A 23386-nucleotide genomic window follows, 5' to 3' on the forward strand; every position below is an offset into this window, starting at 1 on the left:
AAAATGAGTGAACTCTATTATACATAATAATGTGAATGAATCTCATAAACATAATATTATATGAAAGACACCAGGCTGAAAGTGTATATAATGTATGATTTCATTTATCTAAATTTTTAAAATAACACAAGCAAATACTGTTGGACATCAGGATAGTGATTACCTTTGCTTAGGGGAGAAGTAATGGCAAGGGACCATGAAGAAAACCTCTTTGATGTTGTTATACTGTTCTGTTTCTTGATCTGGTTGCTGGTTATATAGGTATGTTCAGTTTGTAATGATTCATCAAGATATATACTTATGATTTGTGCATACACACACACACACACACACACACACACACACTCATACATAGATATATAAAATACTTCAATAAGAAAATTAAATTATTGAAAAGTTCTGAGGTTAAATATGTTAAATTGAGCCCAAGTGTTCATCTGTGCTTGTATTAGTTTCCTAGGGCTACTATAACAAATTACCACAAACTGGGTGGCTTGAAACAACAGAAATTTAGCCTCTCACAGTGCAGAAAGCCAGAAGTCCCAAATCAAGGTATTGGTAGAGTTGGGGTTTTTTTGGAGGATCTGCAGGAGAATCTGTTCCATGTTCCATGTGACTCTCCTGCCTTCTGGTGGCTGCTGGCAATCCTTGCCATTCCTCGCCTTATAGACACATCACTCCAATCTCTACTTCCTTCTTCACATGAATCCCCCCCCCACCCCGCCCCGTATTTCTTCTCTGATATGAACACAGGCCCTTGGATTTAGGGCCCGCCTGGGTAATTGAGATTATTATCTTAATTATGTCTACCTTTTTCCAAATAAAGTGGCGTTCACAGGTTCTAATAATCTTTTAGGGGGGCCACCATTCAATCTACTGCCATATTCCTTCCTCAAACTCCATGCAAATCATAGAAATAGAAATATAAAAATATTACACAGACAAAAAATATGAGAAGAGAGGAAAACACAAGAGATAGTTTCAAGATTTTGGAAGATGGAAAGTGAGTATTGGATGATTTAGCAGAATGCAAGAAGTTAAAATTGGGTGTCAGTAGAAAGCAATTACAAGCAGATGCAGGGTTTGGAGATACCAAGTACTTCTGGATGCAGGGGTAACAAGTGGGGCAGAAAATAGTAAGTTTGGTTGAAAGTCTATATAAGGAAGTTAAAGATATCCTCCCCTGGCCTAGGCATCCAAGTGAGTAATTATCCCATACCTAGGCAGACAGAAAATGAACTATCCATATGAAAGAGAAGAATCAAAGTGGCCCTAGGCTTGTGGAACTGAGGAATTGCCGAGGTAGGGAGGGAGGCACTGTACTGAAACAAAGGGATTAAGAAACAGTCCATATTTTGAATGGTGCTGACAGCCTCCCCCCACCCTTCTGTGTTCTTCTAGGAGGACACTAGTCAGGAGCTTAGAGGTTTCTTATCTGGGGAAAACTCTGCAGCCAAAGAGAAAAGACCTGCAAACGAAAGGACTAAAGTCCACTTTTCAATCCTACCACCATACACACAGAGCTTTCATTCTGTCAGGCAAGAGTTACAGTGTATTTGAGGAAAGCTCACAATGTAAAAGACGGAGATTTTTTTTTTAAACATACAGATAAAAAGAACTCTGAGGAAACAAAGACTGTTCAGGAAGATGAAAGCTTAAAAAAATTATAATGAATATTCCCCACTACATTAAAGAAGCAATTTATAACATCCAGGATACTATAAAAATGGACATTCAGGGAACTCATAAGAAATTTTGAAAGATTAAAATATTATAGCACAAATCTTCCAGAGTGTAGAACAAATTATCAAAGAGAGGAGGAGATTTTTTTTCAAAAGGAGATCAGTACAGGAGGTCTAATTGGAATTTTAAAGACCTGGGGAAAATGGAGAAAAAATAGAGAAGAGGAACTTATAAAATAAGTAATGTAAGAAAGTTTTTCTTAATTGATAAACTTAATTTTCCATATTTAAAGGGTTCAATGGGTGATCAGCAGAAGGCATTCAAGATTATTCATATCAAGGCATGTCTGCCAAAAGTTTTAGAACACCAAGGGTAAAGATTCTAAAAACTTTCCAAAAGGGAGTGGAGAAAGGTCATATACAATGTCATGGGAATCAGAATACATTGGACTTCTCAAGAGCAATATTTGAAGCCAAAAGTCAACTAAGTAATGTCTTCCAAATTTTGAGGAAAGATTACTAATTACTTTCTACCTACAATTCTTTATATAGCCAATTAATCAGTTAACCTACAAGAACAGATGTATAGAGGTTTTCAGAAGTACGAGATCTTAAAAATATATCTTTAATATACCCTTTCACAAGAAGGTCCTAGAGGACATATTTTGCCAAAATGTGTGAATAAACCAACAAAGAACGGTTAAGAATCAGAGAACAGGGTACACATGGAGAGGAGAGGGGAGGACAGGAGAGGAGAGGAGAGGAAACCTCTGGAGAGAAATATATTGCTGACAAGTAATAGAGAAAACAGAAAAATGAAAACATGAAAGAAAATGATTTTCAGTTAAAGAAGCCAATAGGAATTTAGGTGATGTACATATAAGTGGAACGCTCCCAGAAAAGCAAACCACTCAAGATCTCTGAACACTTGCTGTATGTTTCGGCCTTCTCTATTTCTTCTTGACATGCCCTTTCTCCATCTTCATTGTTGCTACACTAGTCCTTAAAAGACCCAACTCAAGATGTAATCTTTGCCAAAATGTAGGGGAGTATCTCTATGTCCTTGGTTAAGGAAAGCTTTCTTAACATAGATACAAAATACAGCCATAAAAATAGAAGGTAAAATCTGACCACATTATAATTTTAAACTCTTGTGAAGCAAAAAAATTTCATAAACAAGTTTAAGAAGAAGGTGACAAAATGGAAAATTGCATTTCCATTGGTTATCATGATAAAAACTTGGTACATAAAATATATCAAGAATTCCAAGTCAAAAAGAAAGGTACACAATAAAATAAATTCATGCAAAAATGGTCAAAGTTATAGCATATAATTCACAGATGAAAAAATCCAAATATGAGAGGATGGGCAACTTCACTTTTATTAGTGCAGAACAAATTAAAACAATGATGAGTTATCCTTTTAACCCATCAGATTAATTTTAAAATGTAATTAGAAAATCTGGTTATCAGTTGTTGGGGAAAATTGTTGGGAAAAATGTGGGAAAAAAATTATACCCTCAGATGCTGCTAGTGGAAGTATAAATTGGTGCAACCATTTTGGGGAACTATTTGGCAGTAGCCCATAAAATTGTAAAACTGTATGCTAGGATTAATATATATATTTTTTGTTGCATAGCATATAACAGCAAAAAATTAGGAACAATATGTCAAAAGGGAACACCATAACTAAAATATATAATACAGAATACTAAACAGCAAGGGAAAGAGATAAACTAGATTTTTCTATATATCAACATCAGTAGATACCCAGAACATAAACTTCAGATGTGAATAGAAGATTCCAGAATGTTATACACAAAGATAGATGGATAGAGTGACTGATTGATATTTATATAATAGTAATTGATAAGTTCAATTAAATACAGCCCAAAATTATAATAGTGGTTGCTTCTGATAATTGGGAAAGGGAGTCCTGGTCATGGTTTGAGGGGAATTAAGCTGTTTTAGTAATGTCTTATTTCTTTAAAAATAATTTGAAGCAAGTATGACAGATGTTAAAGTTGATAGATCTGGATTGGGGTGAGGTATATGTATATTTTAAGGAATATTATTCTTTGTATTTTAATGAGATTTTTTTCTCAGAATAAAGACAGAATGATGCCTTTTCCATGAAGCCTTCCTTGATCTCTAAGCCGAACATCATCTCTGTCACTCCTGTCTCTATAGCTCTTATGAGTTATGCTATTCTGCTTATTGGGTTTGTCTCTTACATAAATTGAAAAACTCCTTATTGAAAAAATGGTGTCTTGTTCCTTTTTGAATCCGTCCACAACACCTGGACAGATAGCTGATACATAGTTAACACCCAATAAGACTTTATTAAACAGAACAGAGAAAAAATAGGCTGGTTTACATAGAAATACTTGCCTCGCTTTAGGTGACGCTAGAAAATTTTTAAATTTTCAACTTTTCTGTATTTCTCTTTGCATAATGGACCTATGTTTTCTGCCAACTTCAATTGACATTCTTTCAGAATAGATCTCTAATAAAAGTGAAATTACAGTGTTTTATGTTCATATGTTCCTTAGCATGTTGAAGATTCTCCAGACAGTAATTACCAAAACAAACCTAGGCTAGCATGGTGATTAAAAGCATCTGCTTCAGTTTCTCCTTTCTCAGAAATACGTATTCTTTTTCCTAATGCTGAGTTCTAGACTGTCGAATGGGATGTGGCCTTTTTCTCGGTTACTTCTTTGTGTCACTTTGGCTCTGTTGACCACTTTAGTAATGTTAACTTCTGCCTGTCAACACCAATTAACAATTTTTTTTAACATATACTGGGTCCACAACAGAATTTGTTTCCTGCTGTTCATTTAGAGTCTACTTGTTAAGCAAAGCTTGAATACAATATGGCATTTGCTTTGCAGTTTTTTTTTTATAATTTCAAGTTTCAAGGCTTCAGTTTTTCCACTCTCATAAATAAAACATAACGCTTTTATTTTTTTCAAAGTTATCAGAGTTTGTGCAGTTGAACAATGCCCAACTTGCAAATGAATACTTTTGAAAATACATATGGTGGATATATAAGTACATATGTGAATTCATTTGGCTCCAATGTGAATTTATTAAATGTGCTATGCCGAGTTATCTTTTATCAAAAGAACTGTTAGTAAGTGAAGATATCAAGTGCGCTTCCTCATACATACATAAAATGCTAAATTCAGGTTTTAATGCTGGCTTTTAAAGTGACTTTTTTGCCTGCTACTTATACTAAAAGGATGCCTTTATTCTTGAAAGTGAAATGTGTTTTTAAAGAATACTTTTCTTAATTTTTTTAGATTCCTTTTGTTGTTGTTTTCAGCTTTCTCTGCTGTTTCAGACTTAGGACCGGATATGCCCGACTGCAATGGCCCCCTCAACCATTATCTGGCTTTCCTTTGAGACAGTACTTTGCACAGAGTGTGTTTTCTTAGCTGGTTGACTCCTGTGATTGCTGGACTATATGTGCTGTGCGATGTGTCTCACAATTGGATCTGACTAGTGATCCTGGCACTTTGAAAGTGTTCTTTTCAGGTACCTTTTCACCCGTACACACAAAAGATGTGCTGATGATAGCACTGACTTTTCAGAGTGATCTTTTCATCATAATTAACATTAAAAAAATTCCCTGAGTTGAAATATACAATCCCGCGTGGCTTTGATGCTTCTGTAGTTAAGAAGGGCAGGAACAGCCTTGGGGAACACTTGCTGAATTGGCAGCATAAAGCAAGTCACATGTACCTCCAGATGAGCAGAAAAACAAGCTGATTTCATTCATTTTACCCCCCTATATTACATGGACTGGCTGGTCATTTACTTATGTTGTCACAACTGACCCTTAAAGACAATTAATCTGGCTAAAATTCAAGTGCTTTATACCCATAGTATGAGGTATGCTTCTGAGGTGGCTAGGGTTTTAAGGCAGGAGCTATATTATAGGTGCCTGGCATTTTGCAGGCTCTTATGAGCACACTGTTAGGCATTCAGGTATTAGAAGGGTTTTGGAAATCCTGCTCAGCCCCTGGCATCTTTTCAACCCTCTCTCGATCTCTAGTCCAGCTGTTCAATTAAAAGAAATGAAGTTGAAGAGGCATCAGTGTAGCTCCAGCTGGTGCTATGGAGGTTGGCGTTATGCTACCAGATAATGCACGCATTCTTTTTACTCATGTGGAAGGCTGCCTTGCTGTGTATTTCTCAGGCTGTCAGAAAGATTGATTCTTGAAATATTTTGAAAAAATGCTAAGTACTAGCTACTTTGGGTATTTACCCAGGGGCATTGCAGCTGCCTGACATTGCTGCGTGGCAGCTGAGCAGTGATCGGTGCTATTTCTCTGATTTGTTTGTCTTTGTCAGCATCTGAGAGGAAGGAGGTTCAAACCCAGAGTGGGGCCCTCCTCCCCCAGTGATCTCATCCAGGCCATGGCTTTAAATATTCTCTGACTTGTTAATGACTCCCAAATTCATTTCTTTGGCCCTGATGTCATCCGTGAATCTCAGACTCATACATCTAGCTGCCTGCTAAATAGCTCAGATTTGATGTTTAAGAGGTATCTCAAAGTTAAAATGAACAAAACCAAGCTCCTGATCTGTCCATCCATATGCAGCCCCAGTTGCTCCTCCCACCATCTTCCCACAGCAGTAAATGGAAACTCCTTTCTTGGAGTAACTCCAGCCAACACCTTGCAATCAGCCTTGAATCTCCCTAACCCTTTACCTCGTGTCCCACATTCCAAGGATCTACCTTGGAAGTAGAGTCAGTACATGAACACTTCTCTGCCTCTGCCACTGCTGCCTTAATCCAAACCAACAAATCTCATCTGGACTATTGTGATTGCCTCCTACCATGTCAACCTGCTCCCCCATCCCAACAGTGGATTTTCCCACAGCCGCAAAAGTGAACCCTAAAACACGAGTTCGATCATGTTACTCTCTTCTCAGAAATCACCAATGACTTTCAATCCCTAGGTCCAAACGAAACGTGCAAAGCCGTAAGTGATCTGGCTCTCTGGTATTTCTCTAACTTCACACCCTTCTGCTCTTAGCTCATTTCCTCAATTCGCTCGCCTGTGTATACAATGGCCTCTTCACTACTCCTCACATATTCCAGGCATGGTCCCGCCTAAGTGTTTTTGAAATTGCTCTTCTCGTTGCCTGGAATGCTCTTCTCGTCGCCTGGAATGCTCTTCTCCTGGATATTTACATGGCCTCTATCATCACTTCCTTTAGGTTTCCACTCAAATGTCTCTTTATCAGTAAGATCTTCCCTCACCAGCCTTTATAAAAGACAGCACTGCTCTCAATTCTCTTACCTTGCTATATTTTCTTATTTGCCTCTATAATCTCCCTGTGTCTTTCCCCTCTGCATGCAGGCTTTGTTTCGTTCACTGCCAGTTCTCCAGCACTAAGAACAGTGCCTGGTGCACAGAGGTCTTCAGTGAGTATGTGCACAAAGCACACCCATCGGACTATTCGTTCTACCTCAATCTCCACCAGCTGTAAAATAGTACTTAGAGTACCTGGTTCTTTTTTTATTTTCATGAGCATAGCTCTGCGATATCTTAGCTCTTCAGTAGAAAAGCCCATTCAAATCCAAGCCCTCACGGAGCTCATCTCTCCATCTCTGACTTGACTAGTCTGTGCTCTGGAAATTGGGCTGTGAAAAGCAGGTACTGCTGCGTCTTGCATTCCTTGGATTGCCTAGCACTTAGTACCAGAGTGATAAAGCCTGCATAACAAAGGTTTTTCCAATGACTTAAAATCATTATAAAGAAAAGACGCTTTCTGTATCTTGGGGAACAACTTGAAAGTTCACAAACACTTCAGTGCTACCAATTTCCTAGACTTGCCATTTGCTTCCATCCACTTCTCAAATAACCATGATGTCTGCAATTCATCTTCTGTGTCCACAACAAGCAACTCGCCTTTCCTCTTCCTCCTTGTCTTTTTGCTTTAACGAGAAAGAAGACTTCCTACTCTTCTTTTGTCTTAAGAACTTGTCCTAAGATTTCAACATTCCATTTTATGATTTATATTGCCAGCAAGTTTCCTAGTTCTTTGTGGGTGCAGGAACCATGAAATTCAACATCAGTGTTTGTCATAACACTTTGCAAAAGCCTTCATAGTCAGTGATATCTGTCAGCTTGGGTTTTAGCCTTTTTCAAATATCTTTGACATTATGAATACCTGTCTTTTTAATTAGAAATACAAACCTGATTAGTAATTTTTTTTTAAGAGGACCAGACACTATACTTCTCTGATCGTGTGGGACTGGATATCAACTAAGGCACAGCTTTCCAACTGATGTGCAGTGACACATGGCTGTGCCCCAAATGCATTTCAGGTGTGCTAAGATACCAACTCCTATAAGCTCTTCAGGGCAGCTGGAGCCCCTAGACCAATCACTTCTGACCACAAGATTTTTTACCCCAGGGTGCCCTACAAAAATAATTTCCAAATGTGTCATGGCATGAGAAAGCTTGAGAGTAATTCTAGTCCATCACTGCATAAAAGAACTTTCTGCAGTAACAGAAATGTTCCAGATCTGCCTGTCCAATAAGGTAACCACAAGACACATGTGGTTATTGAGCTCTTGAAATGTGGCTAGTGTGACTCAAGCTAGTGGTTACTATATTGGATAGTGCAGCTCGAATATAAACTCTAAACTATATAATCTATTAGGAACCAAAGATGAAAAATAAGCACAATTTAGCAATTTATCAGGCTCAACAAATATTAATTTGAAGTGTTAACAACCCATTGTGGGACCAGCGGGCACAAATTAAATTAATAGAGCACTAGCTTGAGAATACAGGCATGAAAGCAGACCTAATCTTTTAATGTGGCTAACATAGTTGGATATTTGCTGGCTGACTCTAGCTGTGTTCTCTTGTTGTCTTCTTTTTCTTTGATAATGCGGTGATGTGTGGCAAATGACAGTGTCATTGCCTGAAAGTGGCTTCAAAGTCATACCTGCAGGCCTTACCTTATTGAGTTCAGGTCAGTTGTGGCATTTACATTGTTCTTCTAATGGGGCCTGGAGCAATCTAATAATTTGCCTTTAGGTCATACAGACCATGTGGTGTTTACCATCCACCTCTCCATCTTAAATGAGCTGACAGTCATTGATGAGGCCAGTGCTGTGTTTAGCAATGCTTTTATGCTAGGTTAATCAGTATGGAATTAACTATTGCTTGCAGCCATTGCCTTTGAAGCATTGTTTAATCCAAGCAAGAGCATTCTGGAGTATGTAGATGTATGAATCAAAATTCACAACCTAATTCCAATTTACAGTGAGGAAAAACAGTTTAGATAATCTATTGTTTATTTATAAATTAATCCTAGGAGATGATTAATAACTGGCCTTCACCTCATGATTCCTATATTTGTTAATTCTTTCAATAAAATGTTTTTGGAGGTGCCTATTTGCCCATATTTCTCAAAATGACTCTGATCCAGTGTGTCCCACTGCCTCATTAACCTCTCTGCTTGCATGATATATCAAGTCCAGCTCTGTTTCTTTATTCATGCTGCTCCCTCTTTTTGGAATGACCTGTTCCTCCTCTCTTCTCAGGTACGTTTTATCCTTACTTCTGGAGGTCTTCAAATCCCTAATATTAGTGTTAATGCACACTAGCAGTTATGAAGCACATTTTCTGTGTTAGGCCTAATATCAGCTACCCTCATGAGGTAGCTCATTTAAACTTCACGACAAACCTTTAAAAGATCAATTTCTTCAAGAAATATATTTTATATCTGCCTTATAGATGAGGAAGCTGAGTTTCAAACATGTGAAGCAATTTTCATAAAAATTTTATAATGGAACAAAGCCAAGGTTGGAACCTAGGACTTCCTGACTCTAAATAAAGCCTTTGACTTTTCCATTGCAGATACAGAAGACAAAGAGGTCTATTAAAGGAGTCTATTAACTATTAACCTTGTACTCCTTGAAACACACTTTATGGCTTCCTTGTTTGACTTCTTGATTTCCATTCCTTGTCTGCATTGTGCTGTCATCTTACTTCCTATGTCATGGTGCCTTCTCATACCAATAGAAAACCAATTATTTGCCAAGTGTGTGAGAGGGAGCATGGTGGACAGGGAAAGTCTTGGTCTTTCTGCGCAGTCTAGTTCAAGTACAGTTATCTACTCTACCTATTACATGTTCCTCATCCGTGAATCTCTCTCTGATTAATATCCTATTTCTTCCATCCCTTAACTTAGAACTGTGATATCACCCATAGCCAGGAATACAGAGTTCATCTTTTTATTAAATAGGGTCTTTCATTTGTTGTTGTGTTACTGGTCATGTATCTTCAACCAGAGTGTAAATTACTTGCATGTATCTTGTTCTGTACTTACTTGGCCTTGCCCTATGGCACCAACCCAAATGCTAGGCTAATAACTGGCATACAGTGATTACACACTGTTGACTGAGTGATTATCTTCATCTTTACATTATAAGTGGACAAAAAGAGACATCATAAAATTAAAATTCATTCCTCAGAGATGAGAAACATAGCTGGATATACTAACTCCTGGTCATAAATCACTCAAACAAGGATGACATATTTCTCATATAACTATACAAATAGTTGGTACTTATTATTTTTTAAAGGGTACTAATAGTTATTTTCTGGATTCATGTAGTGTATTTTCTAGATGAGTAAGTTTTCTAAACTAACTGAAGCTTGTCTCAGCCATCGAAAATGTATTTTTAATGAAGAGTTTTTAATGTAAATCTTCAGAAAAAAGGAGCATACAATTACTGCCTTTTAAAATAGAATGCATGAAATACAGTTAAGTTTTTCCTTAAGTCATTCTACCTAAGTTTTTTGAGCATCCACTATATTCTACCTGTTATAGAAGACACTAAAAACATTAGGGACATGAAGGTTAAAAAAAAATTTTTTTTTACCCACCATAATCCCTGTTCTCAGGGAGTTTACACTTTCAAGAGGAAGTCAGATGTGTAGAAGGAAAAGTTACAACCCAGCCTCTTAAAGGTTGGATAGACGTGAGGAAACTTTAGCCTGAGAATTGATACCTGTGGTAGTTATGGAAGGTGAGTTAGGATTTAAGAAGGAGCAATATGACGTTCCAGAATGAGCATAGGAGGCACGTTCCAAAAGAATCTAAGAGAATGGTGAACTGGGAAAATGGTAGACTGTTCAGTGTGCTTGATGCAGAGCAGTCTGAGGCTAGTTCTAGACTAAAGGAGCATAAAAAATTCACATGGGATCATGTTACTTGCCTCCTTACAAACCTCCATTGATCCCATATCAATTACTGAATAAAAGTCTTAACTTGTTAAAGTATCTAAGAAATGTAAGCAAGCCCAGCCCAGATGAGCAAAGCCACATGTTTGACCGGGAATTGACCACAGATGCATGAGTGAGCTGAGCAAAGATCATTCCAGCTTCGGCGAGATCCACTGAACCCCGCAGGTGTCTCATGGACTCACGAAAAATAATAAATGGCCACTATTTTAAGCTACTAAGATTTAGGGTAATTTGTAACTCAGTAATATTTAGCTGATAAATTGTATTAGTGCTTTTTTCCTAAAGTAAAATGCCTTTGCTCTATTTATTATAAACAAAGAAATGGGAAGACGTATAGAAACGAATTTTGCTGAGCAAATAGCGCTGTGGTATTGCTTTGAGCTGGCATAGATACAGTTCAATTTCATTTCATTTCTTGTTATAAACTTGGCTCAAAATTGCTCATTTATACTTCACTATATGGACATATGTAGATACATGCACATATTCATGCTATATATAACATTCAAAAAATTTACCAAACCAAACCCTAAAGTTTTCATATCCGTGATATTTTTGAAAAACTGTTTTTATTTTGGATAATTTCAAGCATAATGGACACAGAAATAGAGTAGCATAATGAAATTCCATGTACCCATCACTCAGTTACAGTAATTATCAACATCCTGTGGATGTTGTTGTTTGTAACAGGCTTTTGTTTTGGTACTCGTTTTCTTTTCGAGGATATGAGTCGTGTTCAATGCAACTAAGAACAAATTTGCAGTTTGTTCCTGCACTGCTGAAAAGAAAATTCTTAAAATGACTAACCCCAGTTTGTTGCCAAGTAACCCTTAGCTATGCACTGATAGCAAAAGTAATATAACAGCATTAGCAGCATAATTAGATTTTAATAGCAAGTTTTATTTAAAGAGTGCCTGATCTTATTGCTCATAGGCATGCTTTTCTTTCTTGGATTTCTTTTTTTTTTGGTGGTAATCACATTTTTAATGACTTGTGATAGACTTTCCTTTTATGAAACAACAGAAAACTGCCATAGGAGCTCTTTAGTAAGCGTTTAGACGTTGTTGAAGCTGCTTAAAATCCTTTTAGATAGGAGGTTATTATTTGATAAATAACTGTTTTTATAAAATGATTTCTGCAAAAAAGATTAATTCCCAATAGTGTTATTTGAATGAATGATACCAATCTAAACAGGAAAAAGTGATGATTATGCAGCCGAGTAAGTTATAGCTGAATAAATGAATGAATGGAGATTTAGGTTTCTGTTTTTTCACTGTAACCAGAATAGAGAAAACAAAATGCTTTTCCTTCAGTCTGCCTTCTAGATGGATTTCTTGGGAAGGAAGGAAGTATGATATGAAAGGAGGGAGGGAGGGAGAAGAGAAGGAAGAAAAGAAGGAAAGGAAGATGGGAGGGAGGGTAAACAGAAAGGGAAGAAAGAAGGGAAGAAAAAGGAAGAAAGGGGTGGAAGGAGAGAGGCTAATTATCTGTAGGCATATTTCTTTAAGCAGTCATGTCATTAAATATCACAAGCAGCCTGTAACTTAGTATACAGTATTTATATTACTATTATATTGGAATTTTGGGGTTCCAACTGTACAGAAATTAGATTTGATTCAAAGACTATCAGAGGAAACTGTGCTATCTCCCAGTGCAACCTTATCATTGACAGATGTCAAGAAAGTTAAAGCAAGTGCAGAAGTTGAATATATCAATATTTGACAAATCTACTGTTACTGTCCCATAAGAAGCTGACCACCAGTGAAATTTAATTCATCGAGAAGAATGCAATTCAGTAATAGTAGAATTGTTTGTTTAATTTATGTTTCCACATTTTATGCAAAAGTGATGTTATTTTTTTTACAGAATATGGGTGGTTATAAAGTCACTCTAAAGGAAGTCTCTAATATTTTATATAATTGCTACAAAAATTTAAAAATTTTAGTTCATATATATAAACCTTGGATTTCAATGGAGAATATGCTTTTGAAGGTTCATTTTCTCTTTGGTAACAATTTTAATGGGATTTCTAGAATGCTTCCCCTTATTTTGGTCCACTGTCATAATGAGAGCCTCAAATTGTATGTCATCATCAAGTTCTGTATTCATTAAAGGGTTCTGCTTATGAGAGCCGATGACAGACGTAATCCTCTCTTCTAATCTTCAGAAATCAGTGTTAGGCTTATTCAAATTCTACAGTAAAAGCTTCATGATTGTGAAATACAGTTGAGTCCTAACACAGACCTTTCTGTCTCTCTGTTTCCAAAATCCATCAAAATATTTTTCCCCAAGTCTTCCCCATATCATCAGAAACCCCAGGAAAAAAATAAGGTGTCTAATAGAAACTACATTAGAAATCACAAATGTTGGAAAGTAGACTACAGAAATGGAAAGCATGTGACCATTAAAATCAAATGACATAGGTTCAGATCTTGGCATCTGTCCTCACTGGCTGTTGGTTTGGGGAGAAGCTTCTGGATTTTTTCATTGTAGCAAATGGACGATCAAATGAAATAATGTAACTGCACACCCCAAAATAGTGTGTTAATTTTTCCTACACATATGCTTATTTGCAATCTTACATTTATGTTCTTGTGTCTTAAAAGCCTTAAATTTATGCTGAGAGTTCCAGCTTACCTGTCAATTTAATAGTTTGTGAATGAAATTAAGCAAAGTATGCTATGTTAGCTTTTAATGATAAATTGAGATATTACATGGGCTACTTTGTTTTTAATCTCTGGCTAGATCCCTTGAATACTTACTGCCACTTACCAAAAAAATGTATATATAATATATATGTATACATATATATTTTTTTAGACTACCGTCTGTTGGTAAATATGTGTTCAGTGATTGCAAACAACTTTCAAATTAAGTGAAGTATAATAGTACAACATTAGGAAGATTTTGCTGTGAAATAATTATGTAATATTTCATCACCTAAATGTTTTAGAATAGGTTTGAATTATTTCTGCAGTTCTGGGATGCCTCCAGTACTCTGCATTAGATGGTTTATTCTATGTCTTTAGAGAAGAACCTCTTATTTTTTAGTTGTTTGGGTAGGGACGAGAGGCCTTGGTGGTGGTCATTCTCGCTATAAGGGTTTGGAAGGAGGAAGAGGTTACTCATTCTTTATATGGACTCTCACATTAATTCTCCTCATTTTGGCCTCCCGTCTCTCCCTTGTACCCTGTCAGACATACCTGACCTTTCTGTGTGCTAAGCCTATGCAGACTTTCATACACCCTTCATGGCTCTCTTGATTGCTGTGGTCCACTCTACGGTGACCCAGACTACAGCTTCCTCCATCCTGTTTCATCAATCCTCATGTTTTCAAAAGCTTTCTGTCTACTAGAAAATTAAAGTCTCTTGTCCAATTCAGGCTTGAAATATAGGTAATACAACCGCTTTAAATATACGGTTATCATCAGGCAGGGCTTCTCAAGCTCAGCATTATTGATATCTGGCACAGGATAATTATTGTGAGGGGCTTTTGTGTGCACTGTAGGATGTTTAGCAGCATCCCTTGTCAAATAGCACCCCCCTCGCCAGTTGTGACAACCCCAGTTGAAAACCACTGTCAGAGAGCCATACCAGTGAGTAATCGTGCAAGATACTATAACATGAAGAAAAAGCCAAGAGGCGTGAATATCTTCTACTTTGAAGTATGATATAAATAAACCAACCCAATACAATTTGGAAGGACATTAAAGTACATTACACTATACTATGGAAATGTGATGTCTTACTGTGATATTCCAAGCCAAGCAGAGAATAAAATATTTTCTGACTTTCAGTAGTAACAGGGTGCCTTTTGTGTATTCCACAATTTCCCTTAATAAGCATTTCCAGACAGCCTGGGATTTATTATTTTCGTTTCTTGAGGGCCTTTTATCTACTAATATAAAAAGAAAAAAATGATATGATAATTTTGCTTACTTTCTCATTACTAGGGAAGAGATACTTTCCCTCATAGGACATATAATTTTTTGGAATTGACTATTGTCCCTAGAAGCTAATTGGTGACCGTTAATTCCTTCTTTGCCTGTCAACAGAAGTGAAAACAGTAGCGGGCATGCTCACCTACTTGATTATAGGTATTATATCAGTCAGCATTCTTTTCCTAGGGTTCATCATAATTTCTGCAGATAATTATGTATTGTTTCCTTTTTCTCACCACTTTTTTGCTTTAGCTTTGACTACACACAGATTTATTTAAGATGGTTGAAATCAGTCATGCAATCAGAATTTATCCCCACAGCAGTTGTGCAAAATTCAGTGCAGCAGTTGTTTTAAAAATAAGAATTAAAAATATTAAACCACCTTTATTTATTCTGTCTACCTATGCTCTCTTTTGTTTGCCCTTCATATTCTTCTCAGCTCATTAGGTCAGAATCAGGGTGTAGTGGGTGACTGAATGAGTTCTAGAATCGACCATGAGTCTGGATGCAGCAAGCAGGGCTGCAGACAATGGAAGCTGGGAAGCAGGTCTTAAGAGACAACTGTAGAAGGTGGCAAGTGAATAGAAAACCTGAGCCCTAACATTAGCTCCATGTTAGTTAACTTTTCCTATATTCTTAAGTGATTCTATTTTAAAAACAAGTATTGAATGAATATAATCTTTTCATTGTTTATGTTACCTGGGAGGTTTATCAAGATAATGGGAAGTGATGAAATATAAATTCTATAATGTCTTTGTTAGTACTTCACAATTAATATTTTTAAATAAGAAAAAACTAAATTATATATGATGATATTAAATTTGCTGATTGAATATGTGCCACATATCATTGAACCAAGGGAATACTAGAGAGTCGTTCTTAGTATCTTGACTAAGCATGCTTCTGATTCTATTAGTCAAAAATAAGTTTGGTGGTATACATATTTTTTTATGAATGGTGTTAAAGCAAAGGATAGTAGAGGTTAGCCAAAGTTTATCTCATGATAAATGAATATGGCATTAGCCTGAAACATGAAACTTTTTTTTTTAGACCATTTTCTCAGTCCTCTGGGAGACCAGAGGAGAAGATGAGTCGTCAGCCAGTGGCTTGGTTTTTCAAAATATAAATCATTGATCAGTAGTAAAATTCTCTAGCCTCTATGGATAATTGGAGGTGACTGAATTGATTTATAAAGACGTGTCTCTTGATTCCCACTATCTTATAAAACTGCCCCTCTTGTACTGCCCCCGTATCATTAAGTAGCACTGCCCTTCATGTGTTTGCTCAAGTGCATAACTGGGGATCCCCCTTAACTCCTAGATTTTCATTTACATTCCATATCAAATCCATCAGTAAATTTTGTTAGTTCTACCTACCAAATAGGTATTTAAAGGAAAAAATCCTACCATTTCCAGCAGCAGCACTAATGTATCATCACCATTTGGTGTACTGCTTCAATACCCTCCTTACTGGCCTTCTGCCTCCACACTACTCCATCCTCCTAGACGTGAACACCAAGGTGCCAGAGTGATACTTTTGGCATATAACTGTTACCAGAAGCTCTCTCCACAAGTCTCCAGTGCATTCTCATTAGGTTTAGAGTAAAACCCAAGTCTTTTCCATGTTCTACAAGGCCGTGCCTGAATTGGCCCATGACTATCTCTGAACTCATTGCCGCTCTTTCCTTTTGTCAAGATAGCTATAATGATCTGTGCCTTCCCTCAAACATGCCAAGTGCACTCCCATTTCATGATCTTTGCACCTTCCTCTGCCTGCCATAATCTTCCTCCAGGTATTTCCATGGCTGGTTCCCTCCTTTCACAGAGATCTGTTTCAAAGATCTTCAAAGCAAACTTTCCTGACATTCCTCTAAAATAGCACCTGCGCTAGCTGCTTGGTTTTCTTTTTCTTTTTTTATAAATTTATTTATCTTATTTATTTACTTTTGGCTGCATTGGGTCTTCGTTGCTGCACGCAGGCTTTCTCTAGTTGCTGCGAGCAGGGGCTACTCTTCGTTGCGGTGCGCGGGCTTCTCACTGCAGTGGCTTCTCTTGTTGCAGAGCACGGGCTGTAGGGGCGTGGGCTTCAGTAGTTGTGGCACATGGGCTCAGTAGTTGTGGCTTGCGGGCTCTAGAGCGCAGGCTCAGTAGTTGTGGCGCATGGGCTTAGTTGCTCCGCAGAATGTGGGATCTTCCCGGACCAGAGCTCGAACCCATGTCCCCTGCATTGGCAGGTGGATTCTTAACCACTGCGCCACCAGGGAAGTCACAGATGCTATATGTTCTACAGTACTTAGAACTACCTGATATTATGTTATGCATATATTCGTTTACATGTATAGTTTCCATCTCCCTCTCTGGAATGCAAGCTCCATGAGAGCAGGAGTTGTGTCTGTCTGGTTCACTGTTATACCCTCTAGTAGCTAGAAAAATTCCTGGCAAAGAGAAGATGTTTTAAAAATATTTGTTGAAATGAATGAATGAACATATTTTTTAATTTGCATTATAAGCTACACTTATCAAACTATATGAATAAAATATTAAGTATCAAAGCTAGTCAAATTAATTTTTGATTTTCCTGAATACATGCATTTTGATAGATTATATTAAGAGTTACATCCTTGGGAGTATTTGCTTTATCATTTTGACACGACTCCTAGATCAAGGTTATCATGTATATGGTGTTAGTTTGTTCATAAACCGCTTTCCCTGCACTCTCTGCTCAGTTGATTTGCCACTCCTTCCTCTTTGAGGCTTCTGAGGCTCCATGGCTCCACTGGGAATTACCATAATTGTTTGCAACAGAAAGGAGAAATTTTGCCAATCCCAGTGCATTCGAGATAAGTGAAAAGTTAAGCACCTCTCTTCCCCCAAATGGCTTCACCTTGTATACACTGATATTTTCTCCCATCCATTCATTTTTTTTCTCCCAAGGAACATGAGGTTTTATCTACTTGCTATATATCTCATGAGTGCTATGCTCCACTATTAAGAACTAATGTTAAAACATTCCAGACCAAAGAAAGCAGAACTGAAATCCCATTTTGAGTCATTGAAGCTCTATGAGTAATTCACATTCCGTTGACTTGCTAGGACAATAGGCAGTTGGTTGTCAAGTCTTATAAGTTAAAAAAAAGTACATGCAGACAGCAAAACAAACCAAAAATCTCCATTGTAAAATGGCGTGTGTTGGTGGGATTGCCACAGAGCGTGTTTTATAGTCAGCTGAATAAATCTGTGAGTATTGTTTTGTGATCAGATTTAGCTGGTAGATTTAAATAGGGTCATAAAGAAATTACCTCTGAGTATAGCACTCATCACAATGCATCATATATGCGCTCTCATCTCATACATTCTTATGTATAACTCCATGCCTTATTGGTCATTTTATTTCTAATATAGTACTTATTATTTGCAGGTACTTCGTAAAGGCTCTTGAAATTGACTCGTGGAGTTATATTTTAATTATGTATCTAGGTTGTAAGCTCTGTGAGGGTTAAAAGCTGTGTTTTGTTTACCTTCGTTTGAGTCCTTTACAATCCCAGTACCTTGCTTGCATATCTAAAAGTCTTCAAAATGCTCTTGTTGAATTGTGTTTTTGAAGGATGGACCAGTTCTCCTGCTATGGAAACTAATGTAGGAAATATTAATGATTCTTAAATTCAGGATTTAAATGCCTTTTGAACGCTTATCTAAATATCCAGTTCATTATTTTACAAACAGTATTTTTTTTTCTTCTCAGGCTACAAAGAATGCTAAATGCTATTGTCCCAAACTTCGATGGATATCATTAGAACAGATGTATTTTCCATCTAATATATCCAGGCATTTAATCTGTTATCCTATTTAATCCTCACACCAAGCCATAAGGGGAAAATGTCACATTTTTTATATAAGGAGACTGAGACTCATAGAGTTTAAGTAACTTCTCCAACTTGCCAAACCAACCAGGTCTAACTTCTAACAGTCAGAATTTATTAGACCCATGTCTCCCTGAAAACTATGTGTATTATCTTTCTTACCTTACCATAATGCTTCTAAGAAACAAAGCAGAGAAGGCACTACTTAAAATACATTTTGAAAAGTATCTATGATTTTGAAAGAACAGATTTTGTGGTAGGACAATTTTAAGTATCCAAGAAATATTAATTATTCTCAAGAGTATTTGAGGGACTAAAATTAAATTTTAGAGGGATGTCAGAACAAAGGTACACTCATCCTAAACATCTCATATTTCTCTTCTCTTTAAGAACATTAGAAAAATTCGAGAATACTGGCCTCATTGCCCTGGTCTCTTGTCACTTTTGCTTTGGAAAATTGGATCCTCTTTTTCACTATTCCATAACCCAAGTGTACATGGCATGGGGAAAAAAGAGAGAGACTTCATCTCTTCATAATTATTTAGGGAACGTTAACATAGGAATTATTCCTATACACAACTGTGTGTATACCGCCTTCCAGATGTTTCTCTAGCTAGCAACTGGTAAGCAAAACAAACGTCCTTTAAATTGTTCCTTCTACTCTGAAGAACGGTTTTGTCGATTGGGACATATTAATAACTCTGTAAAAGATTTTTATTTTAAAATAAAAATAAAGATTTTTAATTTCAAAGTAAAAACACTTTAAAAATAACTATGTTATCTTTAATGTTGTCAATGGGATATTCTGAAGAATAAAATGAGAGCTTGAAAATATTTTTGTTGGTGGATTCATAGAAATATTTCAATGCATAGGTAGCCAGAGAAACATCTCTACTATAATTGTTGTGTATTTTTTTTGTAGACAAAATGTGATTAGGATTTAAAATCAGCCTGTGCTTCATGTCACCACTGTCAGACTTGCTTTATTTTTTCAATGATTTCAGCTTAGTGAGTGTGTGTGTGTGTGTGTGTGTGTGTGTGTGTGTGTGAATGAGAGAGAGAGAGAGAGAGACAGAGAGAGAGAGAGAGAGAGAGAAGGAAAGAAAGGGTCCCAAAAGGCAAGATCTTCTCTTGACAATAAAATGTTAGTTGGTCTAGTCATGGTCTAATGCTTATTACTTTGCTTTTTATTGTAACTAATTTGTTTGAGTTCCTTCCAGTCGTACTTTTGCCCATGCAGAAAATGAAGAGGGCTTTGTGTTTGTGTGTTCATTTGGTTTGGTCATTACCATTCCTGCATTTGTTTGCCAGTTCTGTCTTCTGTCAATTCGATTCAACTAATATTTGTTAAACACCATAAAGTGTCAGAAACATTCAAATAATGGATAATTCAGCACATGTCTTTTCTTTGTGGCAGCACAATTGGTCACCCTCAAATGACTGTGGAGCTATATCTTAGCTTTAATGGTCACCCCATTTCACAGTCATGTGTCAAATCTGTAGTCAGCTGTTGTGTTCTCTGATAGTTTCAGTTCACTTTTATCAAAGACAAGTGAATCATACAAGAAACATGCCTCAACAATATCCCTCTAGAGCATAATATCAGAACTTAGAGATGACAGATTGCACAGTACGAGTGCTCTGCTGTAGGTTATAGTCACTTATTTGCATGTTTTTGCTCTCCTAACAGATTGCTCACACCTTGAGGGGAAACATTGCACAAGGCTAGTAGTTGCTTGACAGAACTGGGAGGCAAAGATCTAGCAAGGACTCTAGCTTGAATTTGCTCTGTTACCTTTGGCAAACCAGTTGTGCTTTTTACACCTCGGATCTTTGACCTCTAACACAAGGGAGTTGAATTATAGATTTGTCTGGGTATATTCCCAGGAGCGGGGTTGCTGGGTCATAGGGTAACTCTATTTTTAGTTTTCTTAGGAACCTCCATACTGTGTTCCACAGTGGCTATACCAACTTACATTCCCACCAACAGTGTAGGAGGGTTCCCTTTTCTCCACACCCTCTCCAGCATTTGTTATTTGTAGACTTTTTAACGATGGCCATTCTGACCAGTGTGAGGTGGTGCCTCATTGTAGTTTTGATTTGCATTTCTCTAATTATTAAAAAGATACATGCACCCCTATGTTCATAGCAGCACTGTTCACAGTAGCCAAAACATGGAAACAACCTATATGCCCATTGACAGATGAATGGATAAAGAAGATGTGGTACATATATACAATTGAATACTACTCAGCCATAAAAAAGAATGAAATAATGCCATTTGCAGCAACATGGATGCAACTAGAGATTATCATACTAAGTGAAGTAAGTCAGAAAGAGAAAGACGAATCCCATATGATATCACTTGTATGTGGAATCTAAAATATGACATAAATGAACCTATGTACAAAACAGAAACAGACTCATAGACAGAGAACAGACCTGTGGTTGCCAAGGGGGAGGTGGGGAGGGAGAGGGATGGACTGGGAGTTTGGGGCTGGTAGATGCAAACTGTTACATTTAGAATGGATAAACAACAAGGTCCTACTGTAAAGCACGGGAACTATGCTCAATATCCTGTGATAAACCATAATGGAATAGAATATTTAAAAAAGGGTGTATATATGTGTATAACTGAGTCACTTTGTACATCAGAGACTGGCACTACATTGTAAATCAACTATACTTCAATAAAAAAAAGAAAAAAATGTAAAAAAAAGAGTAAAAACTTAAATAAATAAAACAAGGGAGTTGAATCAGCCCAGAATTTTTCACTATTGCCATTATTTTTTAACTTCTGGTTACTGTAAGATGTAAAGGCAGAAACCAAAGATATTCCAAAGCCACTCTCACAATACCTAGCACATTATAGTGTCCAATATGCATCAGTTGAGTTGAATTGGATTTGGGGGGTTAAAATCTTGGACGGAATACTGATGTATAAGTAAAAGCAGAGCTACTTATATCAAGAGAGGGGTAGGCAGTACAACAAGGTATGGAGTCGAGGCCCTCGGTCCACCCCTTATCTGTATCTGCATTTCACCTGCCCAGAGGGGCACTGTGGAAACCATAGGGCTTTAGGGAACACAATTTAAAAATCAAAGAACTTAATAAGCTTATAATTTTTTCTGGCTTGAACACTCTTGATTCCTCTGTTAACTTGGAGTTGTCCCATGAGGATAATATGGAAGGATCTTAAGGCTGTAACATTATGCCATGGGGTGGGTGGTGTGTTGGGGTGGAGCACCACACAACCGTTTTATATTTCTGAACAAATGTCCTACCTATGGATTTTATTATCTTTCTCTACAGATATTTTCTTTTATTATAAATTAGTGTGGGATGTGTTTGAACAGGGAACATTTTTCTCAGCTGCTTTCTATAACTGTTGAATTGTCTGCTTGTGACTCTGCAATCACAAGCTTTTTATAAACGGAGTTAATTTACTGAAGAAACAGGTTATTTTGATGCCATATTGCTTTTGAAGTTACCTGAAATCATTTGATAACCAGAGCCTAGGAAATGTGGCTCTTTGACCTATTAATGGTGAACTGCTTTGCCAACATTTAGTGACTAACCTACTTATTTAGCTATTAGGAGAATAAAAATCTGTTAAGATCACTTTAGGCAAGACATACAAGTATTCGAGGTTAATCAGAGTGATGTCAAATCTTTGAGAAGAATTTCAAAGTGATTTATCTCATCTTATTACCCCAACTTTCGTTTCCCCTTCCTTCCCATCCCTGTGTTAAATATTAATGAAGATGAATGAATAATGCATTCAATTAGTTATGAACAAAAGCTACTGATCCTATGTGAGGTTGGTCTTCCAAACCAGGACTCTTAAAACTCATTCCTGTTTTTCGGAGCTGGGATGCATCATCCGTTTGCACTGACTGTGTTTTCTGTTAACGAGAGATAGAGGTGAGCTGCCGAAGCAGATTGAATTCTTGAATCCTCTGGTGATGAGGATTTGTGGCCAACTCCGGGCACTGCTGTCTAGATCAGCCTTCTGGTTATCAACCAAACTGGCATGTCCTCCTGGCAAGGAAGGAAGCCCTCAAAGCAAAATCATTTAATTTTTCAATCAATTTCAGCAACCCTTAATTGATCATTTCTGCACTTCTTACAGAGTGGAAGTTGCAGTGACAGATTTCACAGGGACCTGGGCATTTCAGTCAGAGAGGGTGAGGAGGGAGTCTTTAATGAAGGATCACTGACTATTTGTCTAAAGTCCAGATAGTCTAGTTAGCTAGGAATGAAGTATGCAATGGGAAACCTATCTTCAAGATGCTTAATAGCCAACTCTTAGATCTGTACACTGATCATTGATAAATTGATAAGTGCACAGAGCAGTAATGTGTAGAAGCTAAAAATCAAAGGCAGTATATCATGCAAATTAGCAATAAGTACTATAAAATGTCATGGATAATAGTAATAAGGGGTTCTGACTAAATGAAAAGTATTACTTAAAATATAACTTGGTGAAAAATATATACTTTTATGCATGTTTGAATATGCAGCTTGTATTTGTAGTAATGTAATGCCACATTGCTGCCTCATTTATAGGAGATGTATGTGAGAAATACTTAATCTAATTACTAAATTATGGGTTTTGAGGCAA

General features: G+C 37.0%; 1 protein-coding gene across 1 annotated transcript in view; it reads left to right on the forward strand.

Moving 5' to 3' along the window:
* IL1RAPL1 (interleukin 1 receptor accessory protein like 1) overlaps positions 1-23386 on the forward strand; it is a 916526-nt gene that overhangs the window by 583354 nt on the left and 309786 nt on the right. The gene's annotated exons all lie outside the window — the stretch shown is intronic.

The sequence above is a fragment of the Balaenoptera physalus genome (assembly GCF_965194825.1).
Source record: "Balaenoptera physalus genome assembly, chromosome: X".
Lineage (NCBI taxonomy): Eukaryota > Metazoa > Chordata > Mammalia > Artiodactyla > Balaenopteridae > Balaenoptera > Balaenoptera physalus.